Source organism: Ciconia boyciana, chromosome 12 (assembly GCF_034638445.1).
Source record: "Ciconia boyciana chromosome 12, ASM3463844v1, whole genome shotgun sequence".
In the NCBI taxonomy this organism is placed as follows: domain Eukaryota; kingdom Metazoa; phylum Chordata; class Aves; order Ciconiiformes; family Ciconiidae; genus Ciconia; species Ciconia boyciana.
In genome coordinates this window covers 10,636,004-10,649,463 of record NC_132945.1, presented here as the reverse complement: position 1 = coordinate 10,649,463, position 13,460 = coordinate 10,636,004, and the positions used below count along the sequence as shown (strand labels likewise).

The 13,460-nt window shown below is 48.7% G+C and overlaps 1 protein-coding gene across 1 annotated transcript in view; it reads left to right on the top strand.

The window, feature by feature from the left end:
- Nucleotides 1–1,381: 1,381 nt before the first annotated feature.
- PLS3 (plastin 3) overlaps nucleotides 1,382–13,460 on the top strand; it is a 53,900-nt gene continuing 41,821 nt past the window's right edge. Inside the window, exon 1 of the mRNA XM_072876860.1 lies at nucleotides 1,382–1,449. The gene's annotated coding sequence lies outside the window, so the exon portion shown is untranslated. The remainder of the gene's footprint in view (nucleotides 1,450–13,460) is intronic.

Genomic DNA, 13,460 nt, shown 5'->3' with positions numbered 1-13,460 from the left:
GAGAAGAGAGGGAATGATCTAATGTTGGTGTGCACCTTATCTATTAATAGTTTGTTAGGTAACTGTCACCTTTCTGCAAGTTTAATTTTTCTGACAGTGGTGGAAAATAGTTAAACAGAAAAAAATGGGACATGTGCTATTACTTTATAGAAAAGCTAGCACCTTGCATTAATGTTACTGTTTTATGTCTGAATTTATTACTTTGTGCTGTTCTCACCTCCAGGCACAGGAATGGCTCATCTTTCTGACCTGAAAAGGGTCTTGAGTGCCTGAAAGTATGTCTGCTTTTCTCCTAAAACCAGAAGAAGGTATTAATATCTGAGCCCATGTTTTCTCATGGGTCCGGTGGAGATGGCAGTGTCAAGCTGCTGGGGAGTGTGAGGTCCCTCATTTGGGGAAACGGCTTCCCCCTTTTCTGGCCGAGCTCTGCAGTGCAGCTCTGGCTCCCTGGCTCCTTCTCTCCGTTCACCTCCTTCTTCCCAGAGCAGGTTTTTGCTTTTTCTTTCTCAGTTCAAGGCCTCTTTCGAATTAACCTCTGTTCTCCACCATTTCTACGCAAAAGCGTCCCTAAGGCCCTTGGTTTCCTGAGCCGTTCTAGCAATTTTCGGTGTGAATGTCTGTGTGGCAAAAGTAGAAATTAGGACAGTTATGAGGCCACCTGTCCCAAATCGGACAGTCAGAGGCCAGGTGGGGAAAGGCTGTGGCAACGGTCCCTGCCCAGAAGCACAGAGTACAGGGTGCAAGGGCCTAGGCACCTGCACCCCACATGCTCCTCGTGGGACCCAGGCTCTGGGCCAGGCCCTGGCTCCTCTGTGTGGGGAGCCCCTTGCCCGGTGTGCCCACCAGCATGAGCTCCCCCTGAGCAGCCTCAGCACCACCCAGCGGGGTTGCTCCTGGGGAGTCAAGGGGAGGTTGCAAGGGGAGCCCAGAGCTCCTCTGTCTGTGTGGCAGGGCTGAGGGAGCCAGAGCTGCCCATGCATGGGAGAAAGGATGCAGTCTTGCATGGGAGGAGGGATGCAAGCGCAGGAGGAGGCAGGGATGCTTGTAGGGAAGAAGGTATGCCTGCTTGGAGGAGAGTTGCATGCAGGGGAAGAATGACGGATGCTTGAAGGACAGGAGGAATGCATGCACGGGAGGTGGGATGCGCGCGGCAGGACACGAGGGATGCAGGCAGGGCAAGGCAGGGGAAGGCAGGGCAGAGCAGCCCGGCGACGGCGGGGACGGGGGCGCGCCCTGGCTGCGGCCGCAGCTCCTCCCCGCCCTGAGTGACTCCGCGCCCGCCTAATCGCCGCGCCGGGACGCCGTGATGTGCAGGCGCACGGCCCAATCCGGCCGGGGTGGCGGGGCTGGGGCGCGCCGAGCGCGGGCAGCGGGGCTGGGGCACGGCTCTGCGCGGCGCGGCAGCACGGCTCGGCTCGGCTCGGCTCGGCTCGGCTCGGCGTACGGGCGGTGAGTGCTCCCGGGAGCTCTTCCAGCGCGGCTCCAACTTGGGGAAAGTTGGCGGCGCTCGCCCCGCCACCCGGAGGTGCGCCGGCCCGGGCGGAGCATCCCGGCGGCGGGGCGGGAGGCGCCGACCGGCCCCAGCGGCTCCGCGGGGCCCGGCCCGGCCCGGCCCTCGCTGCTGCCCGGCTCTGCTCCCGGCCAGGCGTGTCCCCGCGCCGCCGTTTCGGGGGGGTCCCGGAGCAGTGGGGCGGGCGCGGAGCGGGGGAGCGGGCGCAGAGCCCAGCGCGCATCGGCGCTCGCCAGGACGCGGAGTACGTGTCCGCTGGGCACGCTCCTGCCGCCCCTTCCAGCCTCCCCGCGGCGATGAAAAGGCGCCTGTCTGATCCATTCCCCTGGAAAACTTCACCCCCGGGCTGAGCCGGAGCGGGCCCGGCGCGGGCGCGGGAGATGCGCTGCCCCGTGGCCGCCGTTAGCGGGGTCGGTGCGGCGGGGCCGTGCCGTGAGCTCCGCCGCTGGGATGGAGAGGGGCGCGCAGCGAAAGCCCCGACTTCTGCAGAACTTCAGGCTTTGTGCGAGTTGGTAGAAGCAGAGCCTGGCTGCAGGGGAGGGGAGGTGCTGCTTCCCGCGGCGGGTTCCCGCAGAGCAGTACTGAAAAGGGGATTAGGTTCGCATTTAACTTTTATCTTTTGTGCAGGATAGTGTTCCCAAAAGCAGAAAAAGTGGGGAAACTGGAGCCGGCTTCTCATCGAATTGAAGCGGAGTGAAAGAAAATGAGTTAGTGGGACAGCTGCGTGGGTTTATTTTTATACATCTCTAATTTGGACTGGGAGAGGAAGTGTCACCCTGCTCCCCCGAACAATGGCTTCTTGTTGGGAGCCTGCGAAGGGAAGGGGAAGAGCAGGGAATTTTTCAGGAGGTGAAGCTTTGGACTTTCCTTTGCATAGGAAAGGCTGGGGTACGCTGGCACTGGGTGTAAGTATTCTAATGGAGAGCAGCAAGTCCCACTGCTCACAGAGGTACCAAACTCTGCCGGCACTGTTCTCCAGTTGCAAGTTTTTATCTAAGTAGACATAGTGGTGAGACATGTGAATGGGAATCTCAGCTCCAGTTAATGCTTCCTTGGGACAGGCTGCATGTGTCTGCTCTGTAATAGCATCCATACCTTCAAGCAGGGCATCACTTGAACTCATTTATTTCTGTTCAGGAGAGCTGTTGGTGTAGCTCTGAGCAAATGCCATTGAATCAGCCTCTGAGGTTGTTATTGTTGTTACACAATCCCAGTGGAATGCGTGTGCACATGAGAGCTGGGCTTCCTGTTTTTGGTCAGTCTGTAGAAGAGACTATAAAAGATAATAGATATCTCAGATAAATTGCCTTTGCATGAGAACTTGGAGCCATTGTTCAACCAGTAACACTTGTGACTTCTCCAGTGAGCCTGGTAACCTGAGAAAAAAAACTCCTTAATGCTGGGAGACTTGCTGAGAGTAACTTTAAAGACAACAGCTGGAACCTGGATATAAAGAGGGAATAGTTACAGAGATCAACATGTGTTAGTGCTGCGCATAATGATGTATAGAAATTCAATCTGTTTTGAAAAGAAATCTTGTGCAAAGAGGAGCTGCTGGTAGTTTGTCAGTGGAGAGCAGTGTTTCGGGGGGGATTAGTGGACACAAGGCGAGTCCCCTGGGTGCAATATTCTGCAGCTGATTTCTGCCCCGGGGGTGTTTGATGGCCTTCTGTGGGGTGTGTGTACGCAGAGAACTTAAATCCCAGATCTGCTGGTTTGCATCTGAATAACTCTTTAAAAAAAAAAAGTATGTTATAAAATAATTTGCTAAGAGAAATCTTTGTGAAACACTGCTGTTATCACAGCCTATTAATCTTGCCAAGTTTAACAATTTGAGGATGTTGCTTGGTTGTAACCAAGCTCCTTTGAAGGAATTCTCTGCTTGTGAAAGATGCATTACTCATTCTTTGTCTGGGTTTAAGAGATCATAATGTGATTATTAAACTCAGTTATTCAGTGCTAGATATAAAGAATTATGCTTAACCAGGGTCTTTGTTCTCTTATCAAAGCTAATCTGACCAAGTTTCCCCTCCTATAAAGTAGGCAAATATCTCCCCAGATTAAAGAATGCCCAAAACTCCAGAAACCTATTTACTAGTTTTGGCTAGATTAGCTTCACAGTGGGGAGGGCTCTGGGGACTGACGACTTCATTAGGTATTCGGCTGATGGATGCTCGGTTTTGGGATAAATGCAGAGGAACTCCTTCCCCTGGGGCTCCCTTACTGACTTCTCTGCTCCGGGTTTCAATTGTTGTGAGATTAAGATGGTGAGTGAAGGAATTGCAGCCTTGTTAAATGGGTTTGCTGCTGAATCCACTCATGCGGGATCTTCTAGTAACTCTTTCCTGTGTTTACTTGGCTTTCTAGTGCAGCAACTTAACTGGCTTTGGAGAAGTGGAAATACAACAGTTCTGACTTGAAGGAAGCAAATGAGAGTGCTACTCAATGATTGATTGAAAAGGATGTTAGGGACAGCAATTCAGTAATTTTGCTTAAGCAGCTGCCAGTGATCTAAGTGATCCAAGTGCCTTGTGAATAGCTTTATAGGTAAACTTCATGTTGGAAGTATGTCTCAGTCTTTTGTGTAGTAAAACTGCAAGTGCTCCACTTCTTGGAGCATCAGCGCAGGAGTTGTGTTTTTGCTAATGTGTGTAGTGTAATGCATCGGGAGAAGAGAAATGCTTTTCTTTTTACATGAGTGGCAGTGAGTTTAGGGAGGGTGTGTCCATAATCTTTCCATATAGATATTTTAATCCACTTCCTTGTCAAAGTAGATGGTAGTGATTACACTTGATCACTTAAGAGAGCTTAATTTAGCACTTGAGGTTGTCTTGGTGGTGATACTTCAGGTGGTAGTAGTTTATTTGGTGATGTTGCCCAAGTACACCCTATCTGTGTTCTTGGTAACCTATTTTACATAGCATTAAATGATAGGTGGTGAAACACAAAGAGGCTGTGTTTTCAGCAAAACCAAAGGCTGAGTGAGTTCTGTTTTGCAGCAAATTTTTCAGTTTTTTTCTTTTTCTTTTTTTTTTTTAAGTTACAATGTTTTGCATCTCTTTCCTTCTTATGATGCTGAGTGCTGTGGACCAGAATCCACTGGGGACATTTGTCCCTCTTTAGTTAGATACAAGCCTGTTAGCTTGATTTTCTTGCATGTGAACTGCCTGTGGCAGAGGAAGTGACGGTAAAGCAGCGCCTGGCTTGTTTGCATTATTCCAGCATGGGTTTCGTATAGATCCAGCAGTGCCCTGCACAGCACAGTCCCAGCTCGCTAATGGTGTTTGACAACGGTGTTCGAGGGTGGCTCTTGACCTGCCAACACGGTTAACCTGCCTGCAGGTTAACCCTGTGCAGGGACGTGGTGATGCTTCTGATCAAGAAGAGAGTTAGAAAGCAAATGTGGAGGAGGAAGGACAGAGATGTCAACTGCTACAGCGTTGCTTTGCAGTTTGCAGAGAGATGGACAGGTGAAATTTATGTGGCTACAACTCGGTTTTTATCTGCGTGCCACAGAGTAGCAATAAACAGCAAAAGAAACATGGTTTAAGTTGGTGTTTTGTTCAGGCTTTGAATATTACCTTTGCCTCTGTGTATGTTAGAGCAGTAATTCAGCATAGAAAAGCAGATTCTCATCTCTTGGTGCCAGCTGTTTAAACATGTGACTGACAAACTATCAACCTGCATGGTGCAATAACATATATTAATTTTTAACTTATTAGTTACTACTGAGAAGTTCCTTGTCGGCACTTTTTGAACTAAGTACTATTGTGTATTAAGTATTCTGTGTATCTTTTTGGATATTGAGCTCCTGAAGTACTTAAAGTTGCTAATTACATCAAAAAAGCCAAACATGAATCCAGAAACTTCTACCACCAAATCTGTGTGAAAGGTAGAGTTAAATACTGAATTTAAAAAGTTTACCAAATAACCGTAATGCATATGCAGAGCAAAACATTCCTGAATATCTTTTCATTTCAAGTACGTTGCAAAACTGAGACCAAGTCTTTTAATGAGGGTGATGCAAGGTTGTATTAAATCAGTATTGTTTGGTTACTCTAATGAATGTCACATTATCACCTTGCTCTTTCCTATCACTGGTCCCCAAACCCTTTGATAGGCATCTGTTGACATCTTTGCATATACATTGTTATTGGCACTTTGGGAACTGGATTATTGCACAAGCAGCAGTGGCTCTCTTTGTGGTGAGTAGGTCTTGGCTGAGCTCTGCCTGCAGCGTTGCTGGTGGGGGGAGCATGGAAGGACTGTTTCCCCTCTGATCATCCCAGGGAGTTGCTCAGGCTCTAACACAGAATCAGCTTTCCCTGATTGCACCATTAAAGCCCTTTTCCAGCCTGGAGGTACCTGCTACTCTTGCTGCTGGTAGATCAGTAGGTGCGAAGGGTGAGAGGGTGTGATCTCATGATTGAAGGCAGTTGGGTGATGGTCTAACATCTGGGCTCTGGGTGGTGTGGCTGGGAGAAATGATGCTAACTGGCCACCCTGGAGGTCCTCTGAGCAGTGGCAGCTCAGCTGATGGTGACTGTAATTGCTTTCAGCCATGTGACTGCTGGCCATGAATGTGCTACTGTTGTGTCCCCTGCTCCACACACTTGGGTTTGGGTGTTCATATGGGTGTACTGTCTCTCTTGGATTTATTGGCTGGCAGGGAATTAAAAGTAGGTATCCCCAGCGTGGTCTGTGCTGGGAGTGGGTGTGAGGTGGGTGGGTGCTTAGACGCAGCAGCATTTAGTACGGCTTCAGTCTTAGCAGCTGCCGACCTCATGCTCTTCAATGCTGAAGTTGTAGATGACGGGTCAGGCTTGTCCTGTCCATCCTCGCTAGTGTTTCCTGCCCTGGATGTTCTTCCTGCCTCTAGGTCAGGTTTTTCTGAAGTGGGGACTTGGATAACAACCTCTCTGTCACATTCTGTGCTGTGAGATTCACTTGGAGCGCTGCAGCATGGCCTGTGAGAAGTCTCCTGTTTTGTGCAGATCTGTTTCCCAAGTGAAGGGCTAGGTTAGGTGTACGCTTCCTCTGCTTTATCAGCAAGCGGCATGAGTCTGGCTGGGTGGCATTGCCACACTGTGCCATCAGCTTGGGGACAGGAATCCCGGCTGTGAGAAATCCTCCTGCCCTGTCTCGCTGTGCTGCAGCCCCCAGCCCACCCAGTCTCACCTGACACATCGCACCAGCACACCTCCCGGGGTGGGTGTGCTGTGGCACTGAGTGCGTGCTGCCTGTGGAAGGTGATGGATGCCCACCCTTTTAACTGATGATCGAAGAGATGATTTGATTACAGCCAAAAGATGGGACTCATGAGTGTTAGTAGCTGCAGAGCCCAAGCCTGGGCAGCAGGCGCTGTGTTTGAGATTTCAGGTGTTTAGTGTGACCCTGTGTGATAAGGTGCCAGCCATGTAAAGAGCAACCTGTCTTCTTGTACTGCTGAGCAAGAAAATGTGATGAATTGATGCAGCTGGAAGGCAGAAGTCTCCACTTAAAAGGGGTGGAGAGTGGGGTGGGTGGGAGGAGAGGACATGCCCATCTGCCCTTTGCTAATACCATGCTGTTCAATTCGGAAGTGGTGGCATTGGAGGTAATCGAGCTCTTCCCTGTGGTGGGCATGTCTGACGTCAGTGCTGCTAACAAGCAATGGTCTACCCTCTCCCAGCAGGTCTGTTCCCATCAGAGGGGTGTGGACCTCCCTGGACAGGGTGCTGAGCTGTGATGGCCAGTGCACTCAGTCGCTGTGGCATCTGCCGGTCTCCTGGGAATCTGTAATCTGTTGGTTTTTATGGTAATAGATTAAAAATGCCAAGAATGACAAGCAAGTCCTGTCTGGCCCGCTTGGAAGAATTATATCATGTGTGCTTCTCTAACAGCTAGAGTTTCACGTCTGGGTTTTGTGGGTTAACACTTGGGCTACTCAAAGCTAGCTTTGTCACTGGGTTTGTGAGTGGTGTGATGATGAAGAGGTAGCCTTCGTGTCCCCAGGAGAGTTGCTATCAGCAGAGATGGAGCTATTGAGAGCTAGTCTTTCCCTTTTGCTTGTTTTGCCAGTTGATTCCTGGTAGTTTATCTCTACCTCTCAGCAGCTGTGAGCTGTGAAGATGACCGCTGCCTGTGGAAATGCAGCATCCCTGGCAGGTGGGCTACTTGCCTTAGGTCCCCTTCTGTGTGTCCCCTGCGCCGGCTGGTCTGTGCTCTCCAACGCCGTGTACTGTGGGGTGATGTGCACGTTCCTGGGTGCAAATTGGCTCCTCCTGCAACATCCAGACTGTCCTTGCGGGGTGCGGCGGCTGTGCACTACTGACATTTGGGAATCAGTAGGAAGAAATAAAATAATTATTGGTTTGACATGCATCTGAGGATGTGGGAGCAGGACAACTATCCAAAATGGGAAGTCTGGTTAGGACTGCTGCCGATTGCTCATGTCAATCCATATGGGCCATATGCTTCTAACCAGTCTCCTTGTCTCATTTCCTTCTCTGAAATGCTTACAGCTGTTTTTCCTGCCTCTTCAGTAGGTTTTTTGTTCCTGTAAAAAGAGTGACAGCTCACAGATGCTGCTGGGAGTGCCCACTGCATAGTTGGGAAGAGAGACTATTACTGTGATCTTCAAGAGAAGATAAGGTGTAGTGTCTCTGCAGGAGGCCTAATTTCTGATGTTTTGAAGTAAGCTTTTTTGTTTTTTCTTTTTGAAGCTGAAAATGGAGTTTGCTCTCCCATTCACTGTTTCCCCATCACATACTGCCCTTAGTGATGGAAGTGAGAGGGCAGGCAGTTGGTGCTGTCACTTACAGGTGGAAAAGGAAGGAAGAAGTGATGTTGGCCATGAATATATTACCTAGTGTTGAGAGGCGTTCAGCATCCAGTCTTGCTGCTATGCTTATAAAATCTGTGTTGAACTTCACAGTGTTGCTTAAGAGTTGGCTTTTTTCCTAAGAAATCCATGACCGAAATTATAGCAGTGCTTGAGGTTCATCGTTGCTGGTCCTCCACTTAGCCCAGTGTACCGCCTCTTCTGTTCTCCCCTTTTTGCATTCTGCCAAGAGAAGTAATTGCAGACTTCTGTAGTGGGGTTAATAATCCAGCCCTGGTCAGGTGAAGAAGGAGCTCTAGAGATGCTGATGCCTATGTGAGTGTTTCACAGTTTGTGGATGGATGGATGTTAAAGGGGTATCTGAAGACTGTGAGAGAAGCTGTATGTACCCTCTTTTAGACCAGTGACCTGTGTACTGCAAGGAAGGTGAGGTTAATATGGCAAAGTAAATGGCTGTGTTGAGCTGGCTTGAATGCCAAGTTGAGACAGTGCCTGTAACAAATAAAACCTAGTGGCATGTTTATGTAGGAAGTCTGTGTGATCTTAGGCTCATTTAGGTGCTGAGAGCATACAAAATATTTCTGCTTTTAGTGGGTTGGTTGCCTGTTGGCCATAAATGCTAAATAAGCAAAACTGCTCTTATTTTGTAATCCTCAGGTCACTTTGGTGGCTCTGCTTTGTCTTTTTTGTGGTCCCAACATCGAAAGAACAAGGTGTCCCAACAGCTGTTGTATTGGTGTCTGAGATAGATAGGAAACCTTTTATAGGATCCTGGTGGTATGTCCATGGCTGGTGACCATTTTCCTGCCTCGTCCTCCCAAGGATCTCACTGCTGTGCAAGGAGCCACAGGTTGGCTCTTCCTCCTGTACAAAATATACTGGGGCTGTACTCTTCTCAGCCCATGTTATAAATGATACTTTATAAACTGCTGTAGGAAATGGAAAATAAAGTAATTCTGATTTGTGTTCTTTTAGAGCCCTGCTCTTTAGACCAAAATACACAGGATAAGTCTGGCCCTTCCCTCTATTCACTTTTCATAGCCTCTTTTGTTTTTAATTTATATATCTTTTTATTCTAAATTCCTCCCATCCCCAAAATAGAACAGACATCAGCTTGCAAGAAAAGGTTGCCAGACATTGGTCTTGTGGATTGTAGTGGCTTTTTGGCCTGGTTGGAGACTGAGCCCCACCCTACGTAGGCTTGGATTAAAAATAGCCTTTCTTTTCAGCAGGCTGAAAACTGTACACAACACGTTCACATCTTGGTTTCTGGGGCGCTGGCAGCCGTGGGAAGCCCTTCAGCTGTAAAATACCTCAGAAAATCTGTTTGCTGCTAATGGATCCAGAAGTGCTAAGGTGACTGGTGTCAGGGAGGTGTACAGCCAAGTGTCTGACTGCCAGCCGTGTAGTTATTGTAGATATTGAGTAAGGTTTTAGCCATGCTTCTTGCAGGACCTGAAAGAGTTGAAAACTGTAGACCACAGGCTTTGTAGTTCAGCGGCCTGGAAGTTCAGCCCCCTGGTCCATCCTTGTTAGTGGAGAGAGTTGGCTGGATGGGGTGAAGAAATGAATGGGTCCCATATCACTGAGCCTCGGGGCAGGAAGCAGTCAAGGCCCTTTTTGATTCCTTAAATGCCTATCTTGGCTTAGGCAGTTGTTAAGAAAATACTGGCAGAAGCGCTTATCTTCATTACCCGTGATAGTAACATCTTGGAGCGATAGCAAGGTGTCTCATGGGTGGCAGGAGGACCCTGAGGCTCTGCTTTCTGGGCAGAGCGTTTGGGGATGGAATGGGTTCCTGGATGGGGAGGTGCTTTTACAGAGGAAGGTCCAGCAGACTCGCAGGTCATTAGCTCTAGGAAGGAAGGACAGAGCTCTGGCCAGCTGAAAATGAAGGCAAGTGCTTCCTACAACAGCCAGGTAGCAGAGCAGTGTGAGCTTGGCAGGGAGTTGGGTGAGAAAGGGCATGTGTCCTGTTTCAATGGCTGGAGGCCATGCATTCAAGGGAAGATAGCAATCCTGGCCTAAAAACACAGCCTTTTATCTTCTTGCTTTCATGTTGACCAGTGTTTTGATGCCCGGCAAAAGGAACAGCAACATTTTGGGGCTGCACTAGGCATCAGGGGGCCAGTTTAAGTATGTCCCAGCTCAAGTGCTGCAGGGAGAAGTATGAGGGCCAGGAGACTGCTCCTGCCGCGCAGCCTCTGGCTCAGCCCTGTCTATCGAGACCTGAGCTGCACGCTCCTCCCTCTTCTTATAAACAGAAAAAAAACATTAAGGGCAAGAGGTTGACCAGTATCTGGTGTGGTGATCTCATTCCTCCACTGCCTGTTGGAAAAGCCAAGCCTCAAACCCAAGACTTCTCAGGCAAGTCTGAGTGCTTGGCCGTGGGATAGCAGAAAGGAAGAGTCGATTGCTCTGGGCATCTGTTCTCTAACTCATGAACCTCCACTGTTTACTTCTTGCATTGTTTAATTTGTTTTCCACTGTCTTTGGCCATGCTTGTGTGAGGCAGCAAGTTGTTTTGCAGGGTGGTAGCAAATGGCAGCTACTCACAGACTCCTGCCCCCTCTGTGGGGGAAGGCAGCATGCAGCTCATCCGGGATGTGGAAGCAGGCGGTGCTGCCTAGCAATTGAAGCCTGCAGCTTAGCCATAAGCCTCTACGGTTGTTTATGGCTGGGTGCGAATAAATGAGCGGAGGAGGGCAGGGAGATTCTGCCCATTGCCTGTTTCCATGACTGTTTGACTAGCATGCTCTATGGGCCTGGAATGGTTTACATGACCTTGTTGATCAAACATCTCTCTGAAATGCCTTTTTCTCTTCAATTTTTGTAGACTCTGCCTTGGCCTGTTCTGTTTCTGGTTCTTCTATTCTAGACTAGACTGTAAAAAAACCCCTTAAAATGTGAAATATTGTCTCTCTTATAAAACCTTTGTAAACAGTCATGAAACTGGCTGTGGAAGGACAGTAGAAGGATTTTGTTTCTCCCAAAGCCTAGGGACAGAGCCTTCAGCCTTTGTCTAACTCAGTTGCATGTTTTTACTTCAGCTGAGAGTCAACGGGCTATTTGTTCATATATCAAATTCTTAAAATGGAAAAACTGACTCCTGCAGTTATGTCTTTACTACAGACTTTTTTTGCTAGAGGAAAATGAATTTTTCTTCAAAAAAATGCTAGCTAGGCTGCTTTTTAAAATTGTATAAATACAGGAACTTAAGGTGATGTGAACTGTTGCCCACTGCAGGGTCAGGTCAAAACAAGGAAAAACCTGCAAAACACCAATTTGGGACAAAGCATAAAGAAGAAAATCTGATACTCTGGGAGATGAGACAGGCTGAATAACATCAGAAGTGCTGCTGTCCTGTGTCAGTGTTTCCAATATCAGGTGCTGAACGAGGCTGTGGTTCGGGGAGGTGCTGTGTTTTGCAGGAGGTGTCAGTGACTGCTGGTGCAGTAGCCAGAGAGGGCTCGCCTTTGCCATGCAGTAGGTAATTCTGCCCCTGACCTGGGTCCCATTAGTGCAGATCCTGCTGGAGTTTTTTTTGCTAGAACTGCTTCTGTTGCCTTGGCTCCAGATGATGGGGAGACTGTCTTGCTAGGGAAAAAAGAAAGAATTAATTGCAGAACTCTAGGGACATCCTCTTGGGTTTCTACTGAAATGTTGTGTCTCATTGAGGTGGTGGGAAATGAAGCTTAAGAAAAATCCCCTTTGTTCTCCCTCACTTTTTTTGGAGATTGACATATGAGAAGTATTTTGATACTAGAAAGAAAATAGGAAGGCATGTGATTCTGCACTCAATTTGTATATATGGGACTGATTTTTTTGCCAATATGTTAGGGATTAAATTAGGGCTCTCCAGAGCTGAATGCACAAGATGTTTAAAACGCAGGTTGAAGACCTTTGATAACAGAAGCTTGTACCCTCTCTGGATTAGATGGAAGGTGATGTGCAGTGGGTTGTTACTGAAACAAGGTTGCATGGTCAGCTGTGTGCAATTTACGTGTTCTTCCCTGCCTGTTGTGTCAGAGTCTGAAAACTATAGCTAAAGTCCTGCTTTTCTATATGCTCTTTCCCTCGAAGTATCTTTGCAGCTTGGCATCACAGGAGCTGACTGGGTGAGCGAGGTGTGTTCCTGCTTCTGCATGCTGGAAGTGCCATGTAACACTTGGCATTGTTAGTGCCAGAAATAGTGGCTACGAGCGATGCAGTTTGTGTCAACATAGAGTGGTGAGATGAGTGTTTTTGTTTCATGAGAGCATCCCGCCTCTGATGTACCCATTAGCTTCCAACGGGAACTGGAGACTGGAACATTTTGGGTTACCATATTTGTAGCAATGTGTGTGTATCTTCCTAAATTTGATCAGGTTTTGGTTTTTTAATGTTTGTATTGGTCTTTGCCCCAGTGATGTTGCTAGTGTATGTGGTCCTGTCTCAGCCCTGGCCGCAGAAGCCCATGGTGTCAGGACTTCTGCTTGATGGGCTGTGCTCAAAATAACAGGGGAGGGGGACTGCTGGTGGTCTTCTCTCGCTGTCTCTCCAATGCTACAAGGTAGAAGAGTGTCTTGCTCTACTTTCACAAACAGTAGGACTGAACTTGCTGCCTTTGACTCTGCCCTGATGGGAAGGATGGGGATGGTGGATGAGGTCCCATGTGTTTTCACAGTTGCTGTCCCTGTCTTTCTGGGAGGGCTCAGCACAGCTCCTCCTGGCAGGCAAAACTGCTGGGCGAGCATCAAAGTTCTCTGTGTCCAGAACAGCGCTAACCAAGTGGAAACTTGAATTCAAGCTACCCAGCCCTGTAATTGGCATTCATATTTTGTGAAGCGGTGCTTCAGCTGGGTCGCTTGCTAACCAGTGTCTGAAAGATCATAAATCTCGGGGCCTTGTTTATGCTGCCATCGCAATCTTGTGCTCCTTCCTGCTAATCGGCTGGGAGGGGTCTGTGGAGTGTTGTTTGGGTTTGGAGCAGGGCTGAGGTTTTGAGATTCCAGGGTGCTGAGTCTCGTCCCAGGGACAGTCTTGGAAGCTCTCCTACCGTGGAGCCTCTGCAGCAGGACGCTGATGAGCAGGCTGATATTCCAGCCTGTCGCTGTTTTCTTTGGGTTAAAACAGGCTTTGCCTTCT